General features: G+C 46.3%; 1 long non-coding RNA gene and 1 other non-coding gene across 2 annotated transcripts in view; one reads left to right on the top strand and one right to left on the bottom strand.

The window, feature by feature from the left end:
- Nucleotides 1–711: 711 nt before the first annotated feature.
- The window catches only part of LOC141998775 (uncharacterized), a 57,670-nt gene continuing 33,759 nt past the window's right edge, over nt 712–24,622 (bottom strand). The window contains exon 3 of the long non-coding RNA XR_012641922.1: nt 712–845. This is a non-coding gene — a long non-coding RNA (uncharacterized LOC141998775). The remainder of the gene's footprint in view (nt 846–24,622) is intronic.
- TRNAK-CUU (transfer RNA lysine (anticodon CUU)) lies at nt 24,193–24,265 on the top strand. The gene has a single exon. It is a non-coding gene; the product is annotated as a tRNA-Lys (tRNA).

Below are 24,622 nucleotides of genomic sequence, written 5' to 3'. Positions count from 1 at the left end.
TTCCCCTCCAAATCTGAAGGGTTATGCGAGGGTTGAGATCTTGTCCCTTTTTTCCTAGGGAAGGGATAGGCCTCTTTTAATACCTTAAGCAGCAAGACCAGTCTCTGTCCTGTTGAGGAGGGTGAAAGTCTCAGGGAAGGAGAACACCAATTTGGAGCAGAGGGAAACAATCCCATAATTGGGATCCTCCTTTCAGATGACATCACAGTATCCTCTCACACTGAGGACATCCCAGTTAGAAGGAAGAGACAGGTTATAGTAATGTGGGATTGATTATTAGAAATACAGATAGTTAGGTTTGCGATGACCGGGAGAACCGCATGGTGAGTTGCCTGCTGGGTGCGAAGGTTGCGGATCTCTCAAGAGATCTAGACAGGCATATGTGCAGGGAAGGAGCTGGTGGTCTTGGTACACATAGGTACCAATGACACAGGAAAAGGTAGGAGAGGTGTCCCGGAGGCCAAATTTAGGCTGCTAGGAAAGAGGTTAAAGTCCAGGACCTCCATGGTGGCATCCTCTGAAGTGCTCCCAGTTCCACACACAGGGCCAGGTAGACAGGCAGAACCACAGGGTCTCAATGTGTGGATGAGATAATGGTATAGGGAGGAGCAGGGCTGGCTCCAAGCACCAGCGAAGGAAGCAGGTGCCTGGGGCGGTCAATAGAAAGGGGCGGCACTCCGTCCATCATCTGGGCGGCACGTCCGGATCTTAGGCGGCAATTCAGCAGCAGGCCCTGCAGTCCCTCTCTTCCTCTTCGGCAGCAGCTCAACCAGGCTGGTTTTTTGTTGTTGTTGTTGTTGTTTTTTCCCTCACTGCTTGGGGCGGCAAAAAAGCTGGAGCCGGCCCTGGGGAGAAGGGTATTATTAGGAACTGGGGAACCTTTTGGGGAAGGAGGAGCTTATACAGGAAGGATGGGCTTCACCTAAACCAAACCAGACCCAGATTGCTGGCGTGTAAAATTAAAAAGGTTGTAGAGGAGTTTGTAAACTAAGGACTAGGGGAAAACTCATAGGTGTGGAGGAGTACACAGCTGCATATCATATCCCCAGCAGCTGAAGCTGGCAGTAAGATGGAATAGTGTTCAAGCAAAACAGGAAAGATGGCTGAACATTTTCTGATGGAAGTTTTCTGCTGGAAAATGCTGATTAGCTGGAATACAATGATCTGGTTATTGTTAAAAACACAGTGTGTAGCCCAGCCCTTGAAGAAGAAATGCAAATTGTGCTGGAGAGTGGGTAATCCACCTCACAGAGCTATAGCAGGATAAATCATAGAAACATAGATTAGGGTTGGAAGAGACCTCAGGAGGTCATCTAGTCCAACCTCCTGCTCAAAGCAGCACCAACACCAGCTAAATCATCCCAGCCAAGGCTTTGTCAAGCCGGACCTTAAAAACCTCTCCAATTTGTCCACATCCCTTCTGTAGGGGGGGGGGACCAAAACTGGACCCAATACTCCAGATGTGGTCTCACCAGTGCCGAATAGAGGGGAATAATCACTTACCTCAATCTGCTGGCAATGCTCCTACTCATAAAGCCCAATATGACTTTGTCCTTCTTGGCAACGAGGGCACACTACTGACTCATATCCAGCTTCTCGTCCACTGTAATCCCCAGATCCTTTTCTGCAGAACTGCTGCTTAGCCAGTCGGTCCCAGCTTGTAGCGATGCATGGGATTCTTCCTTCCTAAATGCAGGACTTCTGCTCTTGTCCTTGTTAAACCTCACCAGATTTCTTTTGGCCCAATCCTCCAATTTGTCTAGGTCACTCTGGACCCTATCTCTACCCTCCAGTTTATCTACCTCTCCCCCCAGCTTAGTGTCATTTGCGAACTTGCTGAAGGTGCAATTCATCCCATCATCCAGATCATTAATAAAGATGTTGAACAAAACCGGCCCCAGGACCAACCCCTGGGTCACTCCGCTTGTTACCGGCTACCAACTAGACATCAAGCCATTGGTCACTACCCATTGAGCCCAACAATCTAGCCAGCTTTTATCCACCTTATAGTCCATTCATCCAATCCATACTTTTTTAACTTGTGGGCAAGAATACTGTGGGACACCGTATCAAAAGCTTTGCTAAAGTCAAGATATATCACATCCACCGCTTTCTCCATATCCACAGAGCCAGTTATCTCATCATAGAAGGCAATCAGGTTGGTCAGGCAAGACTTGCCCTTGGTGAATCCATGTTGACTGTTCCTGATCACCTTCCTCTCCTCCAAGTGCTTCAAAATGGATTCCTTGAGGACCTGCTCCATGATTTTGCCTGGGACTGAAGTGAGGCTGACCGGTCAGTAGTTCCCTGGGTTCTCTTTCTTCCCTTTTTAAAATATGGGCACTATTTTTGCCTTTTTGCAATCGTCCAGGACCTCCCCCGAATTTTCAGAGATAATGGCCAATGGCTCTGCAATCACCCTCAGCACCCTTGGATGCATTAGATCCAGACCCATGGACTTGTGAATGTCCAGCTTTTCTAAATAGTCCTTAACATGTTCTTTCAGCACTGAGGGCTGCTCACCTCCTCCCTATACTGTGTTGCCCAGTGCAGCAGTCTGGGAGCTGACCTTGTCTGTGAAGACTGAGGCAGAAAAAGCATTGAGTACTTCAGCTTTTTCCACATCATCTGTTACTATGATGCCTCCCCCATTCAGTAAGGGTTCCACACTTTCCCTGACCTTCTTGTTGTTGCTAACATACCTGTAGAAACCCTTCTTGTTATCGTTCACATCCCTTGCTAGCTGCAACTGCAATCATGCCTTGGCCTTCCTGATTACACCCCTGCATGCTCTCGCAATATTTTTATACTCCTCCCTAGTCATCTGTCCAAATTTCCACTTCGGTGAGCTTAAACTCAAAAAGGAAGCTTACAAGAAGATTTCACTGTTAAGCCAAGCTGGTCACCTGCCATATTTGCTATTCTTTCTGCACTTCGGGATCGTTTGTTCCTGTGCCCTCAATAAGGCTTCTTTAAAATACAGCCAGCTCTCCTGGACTCCTTGCCCCCTCATGTTATTCTCCCAGGGGATCCTGCCCATCAGTTCCCTAATGGAGTCAAAGTCTGCTTTTCTAAAGTCTAGGGTCCGTATTTTGCTCCTCTCCTTTCTTCCTTTTTGAGGATCCTGAACTCAACCATCTCATGGTCACTGCCTCCCAGGTTCCCATCCACTTTTGCTTCCCCTACTAATTCTTCCTGGGTTGTAAGCAGCAGGTCAAAAGGAGCACAGCCTCTAGGTGGGACAGAAAGTCCACATTAGCATTCTGTTTCCCTGCGTGGTGTCAGATAGTGAAGGCATACTGCTGCAAGGTGAGGTACCATTTCATCAGCCAAGCATTGGCGGTTTTGATGGTGCCCAACCACTTTAGGGGATTATGATCGGTTATCAGAATGAAGGGTTTTCTGAAAAGGTAGTACCTGAAGGCCTCAATCGCCCATTTGATGTTGAGGGCCTCATTTTCTATAACCCCATAGTGGCGTTCTCTGGGGAAGAGCTTCCGGCTAAGGTAGAGGACGGAGTGCTCCTCTCCATCCACCTCCTGGGAGAAGACTTCCCCTAGCCCCACCTCTGAAGCATCCATCTGGACCAGGAACTCTTTGTCAAAATCTGGGCTGAATAGTCCAGGTTCCCAACACAGGCTCTCCTTGAGCGTTTAGAATGCCTCTTCGCATTCCGCTGATGATCGTACTCGATGTGGGCTGTCCTTTGTTAAAAGAGCTGTGAGGGGAGCCGCAATAGATGCGAACTGGGGGATGAAGTGTCGATAGTATCCTGCTATGCCCCAAAACTGCCGTACCTGCCGCTTTGTAGTTGCCACTGGGCAGGCCTGCAGGGCTTGGATTTTCCCTACAAGGGGCTGTACGAGGCTGTGTCCTAGGGTATATGCCAGGTAGGAAGTTTCCTGCCATTCAATCCAACATTTCTTCGGGTTTGCCATGAGGCATGCTTTCCGAATGGTCTGCAGGACAGCTGCTACCTGGAGTAAGTATTTTTCCCATTGGTGACTATAGATAACAACATCGTCTAAGTAAGTGGACGTGTAGGTGATATGCGGACTTAGGAAGTGATCCATCATGCGCTGAAATGTAGCTGGGGCCCCAGGGAGGCGAAAGGGCATCCAGACAAATTGATACAGCCCCGTCGAGGTGGCAAACGCCGTCTTCTCTCTGGAAGGTGGGTCCAGGTTGATCTGTCAATACCCTTTTGTGAGATCAAGTGTGGTGATATAATTGGCGGTTCCAAAACGTTCAAGGAGCTCATCAATTTGTGGCATCGGATAGGCGTCAAACTTCAAGATCACATTTACCTTCCAAAAGTTAATACAGAAGTGATGGCTCCCATCAGGTTTTGGTACCAGTACAGTGGGACTGGGCCACTCGCTTCACGACCGCTTGATGACTCCCAATTCTACCATCATTTGGACCTCCTCCATGATCTTCCGCATCTGCCGTGGGAGGGGGCGGGTCGTTTCCCGGACCACCTGTCCCGGGGTTGTATAGATCGTGTGCCGTACAATGGTAGCCTGGCTGGGGCGTGTGGTGAAGGTCTTCTGGAAGACTTCCAGGAGGCACTGAGCTTGTTTCCGCAGATCAGCTGACAGTGTGTCACTCAACTGGGATTCCTCCATCTTGTCCAACTCAGGCACTTGGGGCCCTAGGGCTGGTTAGGGTGGGTAGGGGGCGATTAGCAATTCTTCCCGAGCTTGTCAGGGTTTCAAGAGATTCACATTGTACACCTGTTTCTTCTTCCTCCGGTCAGGCTGGTGAACCTTACAAGTGACAGGCCCCACCTGCTGGATGATTTCATATGGGCCTTGCCACTGGGCCAGGAGTTTCGACTCTTCTGATGGGAGGAGTAGAAGTACAATCCCCAGGTGCAAAGCTTCTTGTTCGGACCCCGTGGTTATAGCACCACTCCTGGATCCCTTGGGCCACCTGAAGATTTTCTTGGGTGAGGGTCCCAGCTCGGTCAAGCCGGTCTCGCAATTGCAGTACATATTGGAGAAGTCCCTGGTCAGTGCAGCACCAGAACTTGAAAGTTTATCTGCAGAGTTTTACCTCCCAGCCTGGGTGGAGATGGGGGGGGGTAAGGGGCACCTTACGTGGTCCAAAGCTGATTGTCCCACCTCTCCATGGGGCTCCGCTCCACCAGCCATCCCACGAATCGCTCCTCTCTACCAGCTACACCCCATGAGTTGCTCCAGCCATCCCACGAGCCACTCTGCTCTGCCAGCTGTCCCACAAACTGCTCCGCAATACACCTTCAGGCTCCCCCACTACTTTACACAACACTCAGTGATTTCAGCTCTTAGTAAGTTTAGCTCTTTTGTGATTTCAGCCTGTAGTAGGGGAGCCTCAGTGCTGGTGCACCATTAGCCCAAAGTGAATTCAGCTCAGCAGCCTGTAACTAGATTCTTAATAGAATCAAAACTAGCTCTGATATTCCACAATGGAAAGAAGAGGAAGTACAATTAGTATGTCAAGCCCCAGACCCTCTCTCCCTCCATTCACTGAGTTTTTGGACCCCATGTCCCTTGCCTAGCAAGTGCTACTTAGTTGATGGTGAGTCCCTCCATCATAACAAAAGGCCAAGTACAGTTGCACTGTCCTTGATTCACATAATCAGGATAATTACAATTTATTCTTCCTGCCCCAATAACAGACTGGGGATCCCACAGCAGCCAAAGTGAACATTTGGGCAGCTATGGGCTCATGCTAGGCAGGGTGGGTGTGCCTATGCAAATGAGATCAGCCCCTGAAGTTCTTTTCCACAACTTGCCACACCTCCCCACCAGATGTCAGGGTGGAGCTATCCTGACTCTGCTTACACTAGTGTCCATCTTTTATTCCCCTACTAAGTGAGCAGGGAGACTACAACACCTCAGAATTCACAGGGTTCTAGGAAACCTGCAACTTTAGGTGAGTGTGCTTGTGTCTAAAAACCAGGTGTGCTGTAGGTGTTGAAAGAGATATGCTGTCTTGGCGTCCCTTCTCTGACACTCCAGGAGCCGCGCATGCTTGGAGGAGTTTTCCCGCAGGGGGATCGGATTCCCTGCGAAAATATGTGTCTGGTGGCAGGCGGGGAACCATCTTGTCTGCCCCCTGTTTGGGAGCTGATAAGCTTTTTCTGACTCTGCCCCACTGGATGAGTCCAACAGCACCTCCTCCTCATGGGAGAATCCTAAATTTTGCCCACCCACACAGGTTTCTTTGAGCAGCTGCTAGATGAACCCCACTTCTCTGATCTTGACACCAGCATCTAACCAGCCTTGTAACAGGCCCTGTTTGCTAGCTGGAGAGCGAAGGAACCAGGTAAGAAGGAAAATGTCAGAAAACGAATCTCAGCTGGCAAAGACAGTTCCTTAGGGCTCCTTGTACACTGTCTGTGCCCTTACTGCACCTTGCAGCACAGCCCAGCTAGCTCAGTTGGTAGCACATGAGACTCTTAATCTCAGGATCGTGGGTTTGAGCCACCATGTTGGGCATTTGATCTTGCAGCCTAAGATATCACTCTTTACCTTATATTCTCAGGCCAGAATGAAATCCATTCTTTGTCCTCTCAATGATCTGAGGCAGGAAATGTCTCTTCCTGTCTCGGACCTTTAGTAGAACATGAAGAGAAGACAAATTGACAATTCTATCATCCTGTGAGAGTTGAGTCTCTTCTAGCCCAGCCAAAAGAGGGAAAAAATAACCTTTCAGGAGCTGATTGCCCCCCTTCAGTGATATGTAGCTTCTCTACTTCTTTCTACATCTTCGCCAGCACTCAGTAGTTCAGATAACTGCTTCTTTCTCAAATCCTCCCCAGCCCTCTTAATTTTCATGGAGATTGCTTTAGGCTGAAGATTCCCATCACATCTTATTTATCCCCTGTACATTTCTGTCACTCTTTGGAGAGTAAAACAAGATAGCAATAAACCTATTTTTTAAAAAAAGATGTGGCCTCAATGTCTAATACTGGACATTGTTTTAATATGTTTTCTGTTTCTCTTTTATGTCAGTTTACTGTGCTAAAAATATGAGGGGAACAGTAAGGAAATGAGGAGCTCAGAGCTTGTGTTAACATCCATGGTAGGACATTTTACCTCACCAAGCCAGTAGCAAGTGGTCTGGAATCATTGCAGCACAAAGCATGGCAGCGAATGGTCCTGGGTTTTGGTCGCATTTATGCAACATTCGGTCTTTATCTTTCTGTGTCAGCCTCAGGAGAGTGATATCATTAATTGAAATAGGGGAAATTTTGTAAGGGAACAGTAATCCCCTCTGCTGAGCCACATAAGAAGTCTTCCTGGAGACATTCAAGATACCATGTGGGGCAATGGCTTCTGCCTGTAAAAACTGTGAATCGTGCATGGACATGTGACTTGCCCAGGTGACTCCAGAACTCCATCTTGGAGCTGGACTTTGCATAGGAGGGAGGTGGGGGTCTCCACTCAAAAGAGAAAGTCTATTTAAGCCCGTGGGAGACCCCTCCATTTTGTCTTCAGCTGGCTAAGAAGATAGCCTCTCGTACCTGAGAGAAACCTGTACCTGAAAGAAACTGGAACAAAAGACAGTAACTATGGGGGGGTGTGAGTGATTGTTCGACCCAGACTAGAAGGAGATTAGTCTGTAAAAGGAAGCTTACTGGAACTGGTGAGGTTTTGTCTGTATTCAGTTTTATTAGACATAGACTTGCGGGTTTTATTTTATTTTGCTTGGTAATTCACTTTGTTCTGTCTGTTACTACTTGGAACCACTTAAATCCTACTTTCTGTATTTAATAAAATCACTTTTTACTTATTAATTAACCCAGAGTATGTATTGATACTTGGGGAGAGGGGGGAACAGCTGTACATATCTCTCTATCAGTGTTATAGAGGGTGAACAATTTATGAGTTTACCCTGTATAAGCTTTATACAGGGTAAAACCGATTTATTCAGGGTTTGGGAGTTGGGCATATGAGTGTCAAGGACAGGAACATTTCTGTAAGATGCTTTCAGTTAAGCCTACAGCTGTTAGGGGACGTGGTTCAGACCTGGGTCTGAGTTTGCAGCAGGCTAGCGGGTCTGGCTCAAACCAGGCAGGGTGCTGGAGTCCTAAGCTGACAAGGCAGGAAAGCAGGATCAGAAGTAGTCTTGGCACATGAGGTGGCAGCTCCCAGGGGGTTTCTGTGATCCAACCCATCACACCTGTGTGTTAACAACACTAATAATACCTTTGCTTAGGTCATGTATCAGACAGTGAACTTGTAAGCATCTGCTGTAATACATCGCCTGACTTTGGTTCACGGCATGGCCGGACTTTGCTGACTATGGTTCAGGCCTCAGGTCTTACACCAGGCCCAGTGCCCCAGGCTCTCGCTCTCTCGCCTGCACAAACCAACCAACTCCATTGCGCTCACACAGGCCGGATGCAAACCACCAGGACCAGCAGTGACCTCTGGACACTTCACCAGGAACAGCTTCATAGCTCTTATCTGAGCTATGCCCGGCTGTGACCAGCTCCAGCAAAGCAACAGCTCCAGGCTCACTGGGCCCTTGGAGGCAGGGAGGTTGGGCAAACAAAGAGGTAGACTCACAAGCCAGGGGCACCAGGACTGCCCAGACCCCGGGATAGGTTAATGGAGGACAGGTCCATCAATGGCTATTAGCCAGCATGGGTAGGGATGGTGTCCCTAGCCTATGGCATTGGCCACTGTCAGAAGATAGGATACTGGGCTAGATGAGCCATTGGTCTGACCCAGTATGGTCATTCTTATGACCCAGCTGGGGGTTTTGCCAGGGCAACTGAGGCTGTTCCTGGGGTCAGGTCTGTCAAACGGTCACCAGGAGGCTTTTTTATGGATATAAAAAACTGGTTAAAATTTTGTCTCCATTCTGCCTGGTGCCCAGTTAAAAACTCCATGATGGGACCATGGTTATAGCCACTTCCGTCCCTGGTCCTTCCACTTAGACAAACAACACTGACCCAATGGACAGCAGCCAAAGTGGAACAGCAAGAAAGGAGACGTTATGTTGCCAGATGACCAACCGAGGGAAGTGGAAAGGGAGCTGAAGCTGTATAACGGTGTATAAGTGGTGAGGAAAGAGCACTGAAGGGAAAAGGAACTCTATGCTATGTAATGAACTGGGGATTGTATCAGATGTTAAGGAGTGAGGAATGGGCTGTTATATTAAATTAAGGGCACCAGGTGATGTAAGAGACAAAAATGGGAAAGCAAAAAGAAGAATATATTAGAAGGGAGCAGAATAGCAGGCTGTGATGCTGGGAAATCGACACTAGATGGCAGCAGAGTAGAGGCAGTGTGGGCAGGAGGGGAGGACAAAAATACTGATTAGTGACCAATAGATTTCAGTGGTCAATACAATAATGGGAAAGATATACTGTAAAATGGCCACTAGGCAGCAGCATGTTCTAAGGGTGAGATATGGGCCACTATTTTCAGAAATGCCCATTAGATGGCAGCATATCTTGAATATTAATAAAGGGGTAGTGCAAGTATATTATAACTGGCCAACACCTTGGACAGACATCTCCCAAAAATGTAAGTTGGTGTTTGTTCATGATCTAAAATATTTTCCACAAAGGATCATTAGACTAAAAAAGATGTACAGTGTGACTTGTATAATTGCATATCACACTGGGCATTGTTAGCTACAAAGTTTGGAGACACAAAATGAACCAAGTGGGAGAAAGGTTGAAGTGGCACCTTATTAAAAAGCGTGAAGTCAGAAAAGAAATATCAAGGAGCATTTACACTATGTAAATCAAAGGGGAAGCCCCTTTTCCAAACTAAGACCAAATGCACCAGCTCATCTCTTCAGATAAATGCAGGACTCTTCACTAAGAAAATCCAGATTCTGCAGAGAGAGGACAGACAAGAACCTCAGCAGAGGAACTGGAGTTCTTGCTGCTGAGCCCTGAGAAATAAGAGCTCATTGCTTCAAGCTTGGACTGGCCTGTAGTTACAGGTGAGCACTGTCTTCCTGACTGCATTTCTATACCACCTTCCAAACAGGGGCATGAATGTGCTTTTTGAGTATTAGTGGGACACGGTGGGTGAGGTAATATCTTTTATTGAACCAACTTCTGGCGGTGAAAGAGAGAAGCTTTCGACCTACACAGAGCTCTTCTTCAGGTGAATATTAAGAGTTTTAGCCTCACCTTCCAACCGCAGTGCCAGTCAGCGTTCATAGCAATATTTCACAGAGCTGGAGCTTGAGATCCATGTCTTTGACAGGTCCTCAGTTGTGGATCTGCCCCACTGACAGAAATGGAGCTACTTTGATTCACACCAGCTGGGGATCTGGCTCAGTGTGTGCCACAATGAGGTGGGGAGTGGTGACAGAATCTTACTAGGCCGGATCACACATGCCAGATTGTTTCTAGACTCTGAGTTCAGGGACAGCATCTTTTTTCACCCAGTGCCTTTCTTGTTCCTATATTATCATCCCACACTCATTATGGAGTGTGGAGGGTCACTTCCCAGCTAAGGTTGCACATTAGCCTGGTTTTACCCCTTCCTAAGATCCACCCTCCAAAGAGCTGTATTTTAGTACTGCTACATAGTTAATTTCAGGAATCAGAGAAGGCATTGCCAGTCCCTCACCACGTCACCATCACCATCACAGGAAACTAAGAGAGAATTTACTCCACTTCATAATATATGGCATGAACTGATCTCTTGTGAGGGGGTGAAAATCATTCCTTCTCCTACAGGGCACTGAAATGCTCAATATACCAGGATTGTTAGATTTAGTCTTAACATTTCAGCCTGTAATCAGGAGGGAGAGGGAGTTTCTGAATATTTATGGAATTAATTCACGAGATTTGATTAACTTTTAAATCTAAAGAAAGAGACTATAGCAAGAAAAATCCACTAGAGGAGAGAAGAGCAACAGACTGTCATGCTCGGAAATTAACACAAGATGGCAGCAGGGTAGAGGAAATGAGAGGGTAGCATCAGAAATACAGACTAGTGACCAATAGAGTTCAGTAGCCAATACAATAATGGGAAAGTCATATTGTAAAATGGCCACTAGGTGGCAGCATGTTATAAGAGTGAGATATAGGCAGTTATTTTCAAAAATAAACCTGTCATTAGATGGCAGCATATCTTGAATACTAATAAAGGGGCAGTGCAAGAACATTATAACTGGCCATCACCTTGGACAGGCATCTCTAGGGTGACCAGACAGCAAACGTGAAAAATGGGGACAGGGGGTGGGAGGTAATAGGAGCAAATATAAGAAAAAGAACCAAAAATCAGGACTGTCCCTATAAAATCAGGACATCTGGTCATCCTAGGCATCTCCCAAAAATGTAAGCTGGTGTTTGTCCATGTTCTAAAATATTTTCTACAAAGGATCATTAGACTAAAACATGATGTACAGTGGGACTTGTATAATTGCAAGTCACACTGGGCATTGTTAGCTACAAAGCTTTGGAGACTCAAAATGAACCAAGTGGGAGAAAGGTTGAAGTGGGACTGTATTGAAAAGCATGAAGAAAGAATACAAATATGAGAGTGCATGTACACTTATTAAATCGAAGGGGAAGCCCATTTTCCAAGGATAGATCACAGGCACCAGCTCATCCCTTCAGGTAACTGCAGGTCTCTTTACTGAGAAAGTCCCATTTCTGCAGAATGATGAAAGACAAGAACCTCAGTGGAACCAAAGTCCTGTCTGCCAAACCCTGAAGAGCTCTGTGTAGTCGAAAACATGTCTCTCGCCAGCAGAAGTTGGTCCAATGAAAGGTATTACCTCACCCACCTTGTCTCAAACCCTGAGAAATGAGTTCATCGACTCAAGTGTAAGCTGTCCTACGAATAGAGGTGAGCACCCAATTCCAAACTGCTGCTGCTTTGCATTTATATATCACCTTCCGAACCGGGGTATTAAAGTGCTTGAGCGATTAAGCATGAGCAATTTAAGATTCACCTTCTGTGAAGAACGTGGGAAGTGTCTGTATTCATTTTTACGACACATAGTCTGTGTCAGGATGCGGGGCAGAGGTAGGCAGGACAAGTGGTAGGAACTGGAGATCCCAGAACTGAAGCCAGGGGTCAGAGTCAGTATCAGGGTCAAGAGTCAAGCCGAGGGTCAGAGCCGGAGACAGAATCAGGAATTGTGCTCAGGGTCAGTACCAGGTATCACAGTTGGTGTCGTGGTTCCAAGAATCAATCGGGAGTCAGAATCCAAGTTGGAGCCAGGGTAAATACTGGGAGCCCAGGAAGAAAGCAGCAGGGCAGGCGTGAGATAGCTAGGGACCCGCGTTGTTGCCTGCACACTTCTTGGGTTTTGTGATGTAGAAGACTCACTTCCTGAGTCAATGACTGCCATGCCCTGTACTTCGTGTCTTGTTCATGACTTAGTCTCACACCCTTCCCAGTATTCTTAAAGAATTGCAGAAAAGCTGATTTTATTGGTCCCTATTGTCCTTGTATTCTTGATAGATGTTGCAAGAAAAATTGTTACTTTAAGGCCACTGAGTTTCTAAGAAAATACCTCATTCCATTGGTAGAGTTTTAACAATCCCAAAGGATTGGATCTATTGTTTCCTATACCTCTCACATGTTGAACATAAGCCACCTTTATGCTGGTTAATTAGAAATAAATGATTGTTTAATCTGCAATGCCCTGCTTAGAATTCTAAATAAAGCCACTTCACTGCTCCCCTCAGGGTCTTGGATTATATCCAGATTTTCAACTGTTGAGCTTTCTTCATGGAATTTTTTCCTCTTCATTTCATTTGCCCACAGTTCTTGCCATTCCTTCCTTAGCTCACTTTTGATTAGGTGTTTAAATTCCAGTTTGCTTAAGAGGATCCCGAGGTCAACTTGTTTGTGATTAATAGCACTTTTTGCCAGCCAATTCGTTGCCTGCTATCCCTGTCTTCAACAGGATCCATGCAATTACGTTGGTTATATCCAATTCCACCAGTCTGGCTGTTAGCAGTCATATTTCATTAAGAAAATAATTTCTGCTGTCAGACTCACCACTGTGAGTTGCCTGCTGCAGCCCTGATAAGGAGTCAGACAGGATGGCCACAGCAGCTGGCCACACATCTAAAGCACGATTTAGTGCTAGCATAATCCCTGTGTATCTCAGCCGTAAAGACGGATACATAGTTAGTTAGCCATACAGCTTTCTTGAGTCCAAGTGAGGGCACACAGGAAGCTGTTCCCACTCTGTTCTTCCTCTTTGGAACCCTCTGTATGTATTTGTCAATAGTGTCCCCACTTATAGCAAGTCAATATAATTGTGACATCTTGTTTATCATTCTTTTATTTATTTCATTATATAATTCCGTGTGTCTCTCGACTTTTATAGTGATAAGAGTATTTTCCCATAGCTATAGATTTTGGTCTCTTTCAATCCCTTCTTTTCATTAAGATCCGTTATCCACTTCTGTACCCTACTTACATGGGGAATTTTGAGTTTTTGTCCTAATCGGCTAGCTTAGTGCTATCTTCACTATTACCTCGTACTTTGGCCCAAAAAGGTTAAGTCTGGGAGCTTTGTTCTAAGAGTTATAGGTATTTCCACCAGCTGCTGCTATCTGTATTACAGAGATACAGTAATGAAGTCACCACCTGATATGCAATGCGTGTGTGTGGATATAATCTAGTTCAGATTTGTATTCATCACTGATCCAAAGGCCAGGCATCCATACTCAATAACTGGTCTAATTAGTGCTCTGTATAGCATTACCACCATTTTCATATCCACTCCCCAGGATGCTCCAGATGTATTTTACTTTTGCACTTTCTTTTCCTTATTCCCTTCTCTTTCCCTCCTTCTTCCCTTGTCCATTCCATGGCATTAAATGGCAAAACTTTTCTCTTCTAAAGGACTCTTCCCAGTCAGTGAAACGTGTGGTGAGAAAATTTCCCTTGACTTTACTTCATTTGGGTTTCTTGTCTTGTTGAATGGGTCGCTAGGAGCTGTCAGAGAAATATCCATGGAAAAGTGGAGTGGATGTGAGCTTGGCCGGTTCGTAGGTTTGCCTGTGTTTTGTCTCATTGTAAGATGGGTAAATTGGAAGAGATATTGCAGGATTTGTGATGATTATTTGAGTTAAATTATACTTTCTTGTTGCACTTTGTTTTAATGTTCCTCAAAAGGAAACTGATTGAGGTGATGCAGTGGATACTAAGAAAGCCTTAGAAAAGGGCCAAAAATGTGCAAGTAGCTGGTTTCTGTAGTGTAGTGGTTATCACGTTTGCCCAAAACAAGAAAAGTACCTGGTTTGAAAGCAGGCAGAAGCAGTGTTGGTCTCTGGTTCCTTTTAGTCCAAGTCCTTTCTCAAATGCATCCATAGCTTCTATGCTTTCTTCCAAATTAGTTTTTCCTTTCATGAAACTTTAAGATCTAAAGGAAGCGATTAGCCTGCCTGTTGAGGGAAGGAATAGACCATCATTTGGGAGCTTGCTGGCTACACAACAAATATGTCTGTAGAAGAATACCAACCCTTAGTTCTGCAGATTTAGCGCTCAGCCAGAAGTTTCCCCCCTTCTGTTTCTTTTGAGCTGACTACAAACCACCACATGTACCCTTTTCATGTCAGAAACATCTATTGACTGTTGATCACATTTACCCTACTTTCCTGGCCAGGCAGGGTTGGTGTGTGAGGAATCAGAAAATAATAACTAAAAACATCTAAGCCAGCCTTTTAACACACATCACTCTCCCCTTTTTAAATAACATTTTCCCCATAACACTTCTGAACATTCAACCTCTTGTTCTTATTCAAAGGATGTTAACACAAGCTCTCAGCTACTCATTTCCTTATTGTTCCCTTAGTATTTTTAGCACAGTGTATTGATATAAAAGAGAAACAGAAAACAAACTAAAACAATTTCCAATATTATAAGGGCATCCAATATTATAAGCAGGCCTCAGCCTAAAACAATCTCCATGAAACTAAAGAGGACTTGGGAGGCTATGAAACAGAAGTAGTTATATGCCCAGTGCAGAGCTGGAGACAATGAGAAAGAGGTAGAGATGCTACTGATCGATCAATGGGGGCAGTCTGTTCCTGAAGGGTTATTTTTCCCCTCTCTTGGCTGGGGTAGAATAGAAATGGAGAAAATCCACTCTTACTCTCAGAAGAGGATGGAAATGTCAATTTGTCCTCTCTTCATCTTCTACTAAATCTCAGAGACAGGAAGAGATATTTCCTGCCTAAGATTGTGGAGAGGACCCACACTAACTACCAAAGCAGCTGGAATTTTCAGGGGAAACAGAGTGTGACGACTAAGTGACAAGGAAAACACTCTCCCCGCTGGCACTAGACACTTTCAGGGTCCCCCCTCAAAATTAGCAGCTACATCAAATCAACAAAAAAAAATAAAAAATAAAAACAACATCACAAAAAAAAAAACCCAAACTGTATCCTGGTGTATTCTTGAGTGTGAAAGAAAGAGTGCTTGAGATTTAAATGACAAGAACAAAACCAGCCCTTTCCTTCTGCTGACAACATCATGCCCTAGAATTAGCTGAATTCTTGGAGGGTGGAATTTAGTGTTCTTTCACCAGAGGGAGGTGCTGTTTGATACATTTAGTGGGGAAAAGTCAGAGAAAGCTTTAGAGCTCCCAGAGAGGAGGCAGACAAGCTGGTCCCCTGCACACAAGACACACATTTTCACAGGGAATCAGGTCCCCCTTAGGGAAAAAGCTCCTCAAAGGAAATGTGGCCCCAGAAAGGTTAGAAAAGAGAATTCCTACCAGCTGAGTGTTTTTCCTGGATGAGCCTCTAGCTAGGCAGAGGAAGCATCATAGAATCATAGAATCATAGAATATCAGGGTTGGAAGGGACCTCAGGAGGTCATCTAGTCCAACCCCCTGCTCAAGGCAGGACCAATCCCCAATTAAATCATCCCAGCCAGGGCTTTGTCAAGCCTGATCTTAAAAACTTCTAAGGAAGGAGATTCTACCACCTCCCTAGGTAACACATTCCAGTGTTTCACCACCCTCTTGGTGAAAAAGTTTTTCCTAATATCCAACCTAAACCTCCCCCACTGCAACTTGAGACCATTACTCCTTGTCCTGTCCTCTTCTACCACTGAGAATAGTCTAGAACCATCCTCTCTGGAACCACCTCTCAGGTAGTTGAAAGCAGCTGTCAAATCCCCCCTCATTCTTCTCTTCCGCAGACTAAACAATCCCAGTTCCCTCAGCCTCTCCTCATAAGTCATGTGTTCCAGACCCCTAATCATTTTTGTTGCCCTTCGCTGGACTCTCTCCAATTTATCCACATCCTTCTTGTAGTGTGGGGCCCAAAACTGGACACAGTACTCCAGATGAGGCCTCACCAATGTCGAATAGAGGGGAACGATCACGTCCCTCGATCTGCTGGCTATGCCCCTACTTATACATCCCAAAATGCCATTGGCCTTCTTGGCAACAAGGGCACACTGCTGACTCATATCCAGCTTCTCGTCCACTGTCACCCCTAGGCCCTTTTCGCAGAACTGCTGCCTAGCCATTCGGTCCCTAGTCTATAGCTGTGCATTGGGTTCTTCCGTCCTAAGTGCAGGACCCTGCACTTATCCTTATTGAACCTCATCAGATTTATTTTGGGCCAATCCTCCAATTTGTCCAGGTCCCTCTGTATCCTATCCCTGCCCTCCAGCGTATCTACCACTCCTCCTAGTTTAGTATCATCCGCAAATTTGCTGAGGGTGCAATCCACACCATCCTCCAGATCATTTATGAAGATATTGAACAAAACCGGCCCCAGGACCGACCCCTGGGGCACTCCACTTGACACCGGCTGCCAAGAGGTGGAAAGGGTTTCACTGGGATAAATGAAAGCAGAGGAGGGTTGTTCGTCTTGAGTTTTCTGTGTTCTTCTTGTGATCCTGACGGCTGAATAGGAAGCATAATATGAGCTGTTTTAGTGCCTTTGGTTGGGCTCAGCTTGTGACCCTGAGTACAGGGAAATCCTCCACTTTCTGTTCTTGTCTCCTCAGTGCAATGGAGACTCCACCAACCTACTGAAGTTGACAATGAGTCTGAGGAAGCCCAGCATAGTTCCAAAAAAAGGAGACCTTGCGAGCGTCATGTAGCTTTCCCGGCCATCCCACGTTGATGTTGGTGAAACGTCCCTTGTGATCCACCAGTGCTTGCAGCACCATTGAAAAGTACCCCTTGCGGTTTATTTACTGGCTGCCTTGGTGGTCTGGTCCCAAGATAGGGATATACGTTCCGTCTATCGCCCCACCACAGTTAGGGAATCCCATTGCAGCAAGGCCATCCACTATGACCAGCACATTTCCCAGAGTCGCTACCCTTGATAGCAGGAGCTCAGTGATCGCATTGGCTACTTGCACCACAGCAGCCCCCACAGTAGATTTGCCTACTCCAAATTGATTCCCGACTGACCGGTAGCTGTCTGGCATTGCAAGCTTCCACAGGGCTATCGCCATTCGCTTGTGAACTGTGAGGGCTGCTCTCATCTTGGTATTCTGGCGCTTCAGGGCAGGGGAAATCAAGTCACAAAGTTCCTTGAAAGTGCCCTTACGCATACGAAAGTTTCGCAGCCATTGGGAATCGTCCCAAACCTGCAACACTATGCGGTCCCACCAGTCTGTGCTTGTTTCCCAGGCCCAGAATTGGCGTTCCACGGCATGAGCCTGCCCCATTGCCACCAGGATGGCCAAATTGCCGGGGCCTGTACTTTGAGAGAAGTCTGTGTCCATGTCCTCATCACTCTCATCACCGTGCTGCCGTCACCTCCTCGCCTGCTTTTGCAGGTTCTGGTTCTGCATATACTACATGATAATGCGCAAGGTGTTTATAATGCTCATAACTGCCGCGGTGATCTGAGCGGGCTTCATGCTTGCAGTGGTATGGCGTCTGCAGGAGAGCAGAGTGGCAGCGGAAGCGGCGGGTGGATGACGATGCTGATAGCAATATGGTGCCTGCACGGAAAAAGGCACAAAACGATTGTCGGCTGTTGCTTTCACGGAGGGAGGGAGGGGTAGGCTGGCAGCAGACGGTGCTGCTGGCTGGGAGAGCTATCCCTCTGCCAAAATTCCAGGCCGGACTGAATCTCCATTAAACAAAACTTAAAGAAGAGAATGACCTGAGTCACTCCCATTTATGTGCAGGCACCTCTGACAGACCTTACCGAGGTCTGCCAGGAGCACCCATGTCCGACCAGGCGCCCCTGACAGACCTTATCGAGGTCTGCCAGGAGCACCCATGCCCGCCCAGGCGGCCCCTGACAGACCTCACCAAGATCTGCCAGAAGCACCCATGTCTGCCCAGGTGCCCCGACTGACCTGATCAAGGCCGGCCAGAGCAACCAGGAGACGACGATGACGGCTACCGGTCATACTGCACTATCTGCTGCCACAAGGCAATGAGCTGCTGCTGTGTAGCAATGCAGTCCCATGTCTGCCAGCACCAGGAGACGTATGGTGACGGTGAGCTGAGCGGGCTCCACGCTTGCCGTGGTATGGCGTCTGCATGGATAACCCATGAAAAAAGGCACAAAACGATTGTCTGCCGTTGCTTTCACGGAGGGAAGGAGGGAATGGGAGCCTGACGACATATATCCAGAACCACCCGCGAAAATGTTTTTTGCCCCATCAGGCATTGGGATCTCAACCCTGAATTCCAATGGGCAGTGGAGACTGCGGGAACTCTGGGATAGCTACCCTCAGTGCAATGCTCTGGAAGTCGACGCTAGCCTCAGTACTGTGGACACACTCCGCCGACTTAATGGTCTTAATGGTTTTAAGTGGGGACACTCACAATGGACTGTATAAAATCGCTTTCTAAAAATTCGACTTCTATAAATTCAACCTAATTTTGTAGTGTAGACATACCCTTAGAGTTGAGAGAAATGTAGCTCCCCTCTCCCAAAATGTATTACTATATGGCTGTTTTCTGCTCTCTCCCTTATGAACGAGAAGAAAAAGTAAGAAGTATAAGAAGGGGCAGAGCTGGCTGACTCTAATCTCCCCTGTCATTTCACTTGTGTGTTGAACTCAATGAATCTTTCCGTTTCTGGGATGCCCAGCAATATGACAGCATAAATCTAATTCCATGCATATTTCTGAAGCGATATTGTCTAACTAATAGCTGGCTTTTTTGGAAAACAGTCATCTCCACAGAGGTTGCAGATTTGTCAGAGATTGGTTGGAACTGACAAAGGGGCATTGTTCATTTTTCTGTTAGGAATTAAATGTCTTTGTTCCATTTTATCTGCTGTGAGGCTATTTGCTCATTTCTCAGGTAGAGCGGCTACCAAAAGCTAAGTTGGGTGGAGTAATAGCTTTTATTGGACCAGCTTCTGTTAGGGAGAGAGACAAGCTTTCCTGGGAGCTACATGGCTACAATGACATAGCAAACACCCCATAACACATGAACAAATTCTTCTTTCACACTCACATGCATCACTTGTAGTGTTACACCAAGAACCACTTATTAGCTCGCATACCATTTCTTCTCCACATTTTGAGGTTACCTTTTGAGTGTATTGTCATCATTGATTAAAATTCCAAATGGCCAATTAGCAAGCACCAACATAAAGAACAGCCGATTATTAATCTGCCCCACCACTAACTCTGCCCACCATCTTTGCCATAGTTTAGAAAATATTTTCACATAGACATTTGCGTATAGGGAAGGTTTTAATTGTGCCTGCTTCAACCTAGAAAGAGAGAGTGGTAAGCTAAATTCCTCAAACACACATTTCCTCATCTCTATGAAAGAAAGAATTAGAAAGAAATGAAGAAAGTATATCGGACATAAATGATTCTGAACTTTCCTTTGAAAGGCGAGGTGTAATAAATAAGTTAGTAGTCCCATAAGTGAACTGATGTAAGTGAGAGGAAGGAGGGCATAGGAAAGGGCTGTAAAAGCTGGTGGGACCATGGAGTGGGCAGCCATGGCATTCCCCCATCTGCTGCTCGTGCCAGGGGTTGTGGCTACTCCTCAGCTCCCAATCCCCTTTGACTGTTCACGCAGCTGGTCAGAGCTGCTGGGGCAGCTCTGAGCCCAACAGAGCCCTCACACAGCCCCAGATAGGTGGGTGGCCTGCTGAGGTGAGTCAGGGGGTGGAGGTGGCGCTCTTTCCCTGGGCCCTGTTCTACAGAGCTAGTCAGAGTCCCACCAGGCCTTCCCCACCCCTCTTAAAATAGAAGTCAAACTATGCCTATGCCCAAGAGTTGCCACGTAGAGCCCCAAGTTCCCACCCACCTACTGGGCCCTGAAGTTTTTCTAGCATGTTGAAGGGGGCCTCAGAAAGAAAAAGGTTGAGAACCCCTGCACTAAACTGCTCAAAAACAGACTTTCCCATCTGTGTGAAATAAAAAATTAGACAGAAATCAAGGAAGTGAACCCGACATAAATGATTCTGAACCTTCCTTTGAAATGTGAAGGGCAATAAATCAGTGAATAGTCCCCTAAGAAAACTCATGTAAGTGAGAGGAAGGAGGGCATAGGAAAGGGCTATAAAAGGCCATGTTTCCCCATAATTCATGAGCAGAGTTATGTGGCAATTAAATTAAGAATCTACAGTTTCATAAAGGGAAAGAATAATGAACAAAATGTGTGGGAAACACAGATGTATTTGAGAAAAGTGCTTGGAATGAAGGAAAACAAATATTGATCAGTAGAAACAAAAGGCACGGTGCGTGCCTGCTTTCGAACTTCTCTTACAACAACTCTATTAGAAACACTTAGCAGTTGGTGTTGTAATGTTACAAGGGAGATGGAAATGAAGCCATTTCTTCAGGTAGAAGAAAACATTTATGGGATTTGAACTAGGGTGGCCAGACAGCACGTGTGAAAAATCAGGACAGGGGGTGGGGGGTAATAGGGAGCCTATATAAGAAAAACACCTCAAAATAGGGACTGTCCCTATAAAATCAGGACATCTGGTCACCCTAATTTGAATACATGCCTCCATACAGAAACCAGAACACCCAACAAAGCAGAGCTTTAAGTCTGGTGCCTCAGACCTCTCGGCCTGCCTGACACTAGAAAGAATGCACCTTATCCACCCTAGCTTTCTTTAACATGTTATGAGCTGTTCAGGGATGCCAAGATGCTACATGTCTTTCAACTCCTAGAGCCCTTCTACAGCACAGATGATATGTATAAACATTCACCCTAAGCCAAATTTGCAGGTTTTCTGGAGCCTTGTGAGTTCTGAGGTGTTTTAGTCTCCCTGCTGACTTATTATGAGAATAAAAGATGGACACCAGAACTGAGGCAGAATACAGACACAGCATTATGAGAAAACAATGGTGAACCTCAAACTCCTGCAGTGTAGGCTACATAGTCAAGTAGCCAGCACCCACCAACTGTACCAGGTTTTTTTTTCAAAATAGCTCAGACTGAGTGAAAAACTGGCCAGAAATTTAGGTGCCTAACTGCGAGCTGAGTTCTTCTGAAAATCTGGCTCTAGTGGTGGAATTGAGATCTTCTGAAAATTCTGGTCAATGTGTCTGGAAGCTCTAAGAACCATCACAGCTTTTAACATGTGCTAGAACATGATGAGAAAACCTTCCTTCTGTTGAACTCAGTAGAGATTTTGTCCTTGATCCCAAGTTTCAACAAAATTGATTTTATTTTTATATGCAATGTGAAACAAACACCGCTCCGCAGACATTTGGACAGAGCAAAAGAAATAGACCTGACACTAACCCACATTGCCTTGCATGCGTAGCCCCTGAGCAAGATGGTAGCCAGTATCCTACAGGTGGAAAGGTATGCACTATTGTTCACCCTCAGAACCCTTCAGTAGTTAGACCTCAGGAATGGAAGAGGCCAATGATCCTGAATCTCTCCAGATGGTTAATTTTGAAGACTTGTCTATAGAGCTGGGTGAAAGGTTTTTGCATGAATATTTTATTTACTGAAATATTTTGACTGACAAAAATGATTTTTTTTTTTAGTTTTGTTTCAACAAGAAAACTGAAAAAAAATAATCTTGGGTCAACCTGGATTGTTATTATTATTGTTATTATAATTTGGTTAGGCTAGCTAACAAGCAAAAGGATAAGTGATTTGCACAGCTCTATTTGTATAAAAGGTCCACAGTGGGAACATTCTGCTCTGAGGCAACCAGAGAACCATTTTGAAATGGTCTCCAAAGCCCTTCCAGCACCATGAAGAAGTAGGGGCCGTCTGGAAAAACTCCTGTTTTTCTTTCAATCTGAAGCGAAGAAATAACTGTTGAAAAGCTTCTTTTTTCCCTGACCAGGAATCAAACCCAGGGACTGGTGGTGAGAGCACTAACCACTAGACCACAAGGGAAGTGGTAGTGTAGCTTTTTGTTATCTCTACTTGGCTTTCTCAGGCTACCTTGTCTCCAAGTTGTGAAGTTGGCCATTCTCCATAAGGGACAACAACAGGGAGTGAAGGAACCTCAGGGTCACAGCCTGAGCCCAACCAAAGGCTACTGAAACAAACTCCACTTAAGCTTCAGCTTCCTACAGCAGGATCACAAGAGCAACACAAACAAATCTCAAGAGGAACAAGCCTCCTCTGCTATCATTTACCCCAGCGCAACCCACTCAGCTTCTTCTGCCTGCCTAGAGCCTCTTCCAGGAGGACACATGGAGCTGACAGTAATTCTGTCCCAGAGGCCAAGGGCGGGGTTTTGATACCACCTGACAGGAGTTTGATTGTATGTAAAGGGACCCTGAGCTTTGCCTGCCCCCTACCCCTACTCCTAATTTGTCAATTCAATGCGCTTAGGAAGCAGCTAAAGGGCTGAACACCCTTTCTCTCCTCTCCTCGGCCTCATCGGGTGTCCCAGGCCCTTCCCCACAAATCCGGGCCGCCCAGAGGGGGGGCAAGTGGGGCAATTTGCCGCAGGGGCCCCCACAAGAGTTTTCGGCGGCAGGGGTGCTTTCACTCCACGTCTTCGGCGAAGGGCCCTGAAGACCCGGAGCGGAAGGACCCCAGCCGCCAAAGACCCCAGGCCCCCTGAATCCCCTGGGCGGCCCTGCCACATATACTTTCATCAGAAGCTGGACTGACTCAATTACCTGCAGGTTTCCCTCACCCACCTCCTAAGGCAAACAGTCATCCCCTTCTCTGACACTCCTGGGGACACGTTTCCTTTGAGGAGCTTCTCCCCAGGGGGATGTGATGCCCTGGAAAAATGAGTGTGGAGTGGGGGGAACCGGCTTGTCTGCCCCCTCTTGGGAAGCGGTGACTTTCCCACATTAGCTCAGTCAAACAGCCCTCTCCAGGAGTTCATCTATTTCTAGGGCATGATACTAACAAACAGCACAGAACGAAGGGGTCCGTTCACATTAAACGGCATCTCAAGAGGATGATGGGGGGAAAGTTAAATGACTCGACATCACTTGAGCAAGTGAATAATGACTCTCAGTGGCCCAAAAGGTTGTCTTACTCTTTCCTTAGCAGCTGAGATCACGTCTTTTAATGTCTGCAGTGAAAAACAGGTGGAATGAAACTAATTCTGTTAGCTGTTTTGCATTATTAAAGTTTTATCCCGTTGCAAATAGTTCGAATCCAAAACCAGCCCATTTCCCCTAAGACCCGGCTCCCAGACCCTGGGAAAGCGCCAGGAGCACTGGCTGAGAGATTTCCGAATTGTTTTAGTTAGAGGCGAGAGGGATGATTTCCCTGGGCGTGAGGGAGACGGAAAGGGGCAGCTCAGTGTTCATGTTGTTTTTATTTCTTAAATCCTTTTGACAAAGAGTTTTATCTGCTACACCCCGAAGGCCCCACAGCTGCTGCTTGGAGACGTTATTCTATTGAGAGATCTCTCTTGTTAACGTAACCAAAGGGGAAACTGTGCTAGTTTAATGAATTAACTGAGTTCTTCTTATTCTCTTTTCTGTTAATATAGGGTTGAATAAAGGAGGCTAGAGGTGGTAGGGGAATGCACCTTTTAGGGGGTGTCAGGTTTGTGAATGAAGAGCAGCAGAAAAGGAGAAAGTGAAACTGGCTTTCATTACAGTAACACAACCCTATTTAAAGCGGGAGTTGGCTTGTGGTGTGTAAAGCAGAAAGGTGGGGGTGATCCATCATGCTGTGGCTATCCGGTGGTCAACCCTCAAGCGCCTGGAGCCTTGTAACAGCTCCTATTTAGAACAGGGTGAAAGAACCAGGAAAGAAGGTTACTGTCAGAAAAGACAACTCAGAGCCCAAATGGCCACAGGGCTCCTTCCACACTGTCACTATGCATGGGACCACCCTATAAGTACAGCCTGGCTAGCTCAGTCGGTAGAGCATGAGACTCTTAATCTCAGGGTTGTGGGTTCGAGCCCCACATTGGGCGGAATGTTTTCCTGCTTAAGGTACAGTGTCATTATTTTGGTTATCCTCTCAACCTGAATTGAAATGCATTCTCTGTTCTCAGGACGATCTTAGACAGGAAATGTCTTTTCCTGTCTCTGAGCTTTAATACAACATGAAGAGAGGACAGATTGATGGTTCCATTATCCTATGAGAGTGAGAGAGGATTTTTCTCCTCTTCTGTTCTACCCCAGACAAGAGAGGGAAAAAATAACTCTTCAGCAGCTGATTGTCCCCCTTCAGTGATCTGTACTCTACTTCTTTCTACATTGTCTCCAGCTCTGCACTGGGCTGCATATAACTACTTCCCTCTCATAGTCTCCACGCAGCCCCTCTTTAT

This window comes from Natator depressus, chromosome 14, assembly GCF_965152275.1.
Source record: "Natator depressus isolate rNatDep1 chromosome 14, rNatDep2.hap1, whole genome shotgun sequence".
NCBI lineage: Eukaryota > Metazoa > Chordata > Testudines > Cheloniidae > Natator > Natator depressus.
Note: the sequence above shows the minus strand (reverse complement) of the source record. Positions and strands in the feature narration are given on the sequence as shown.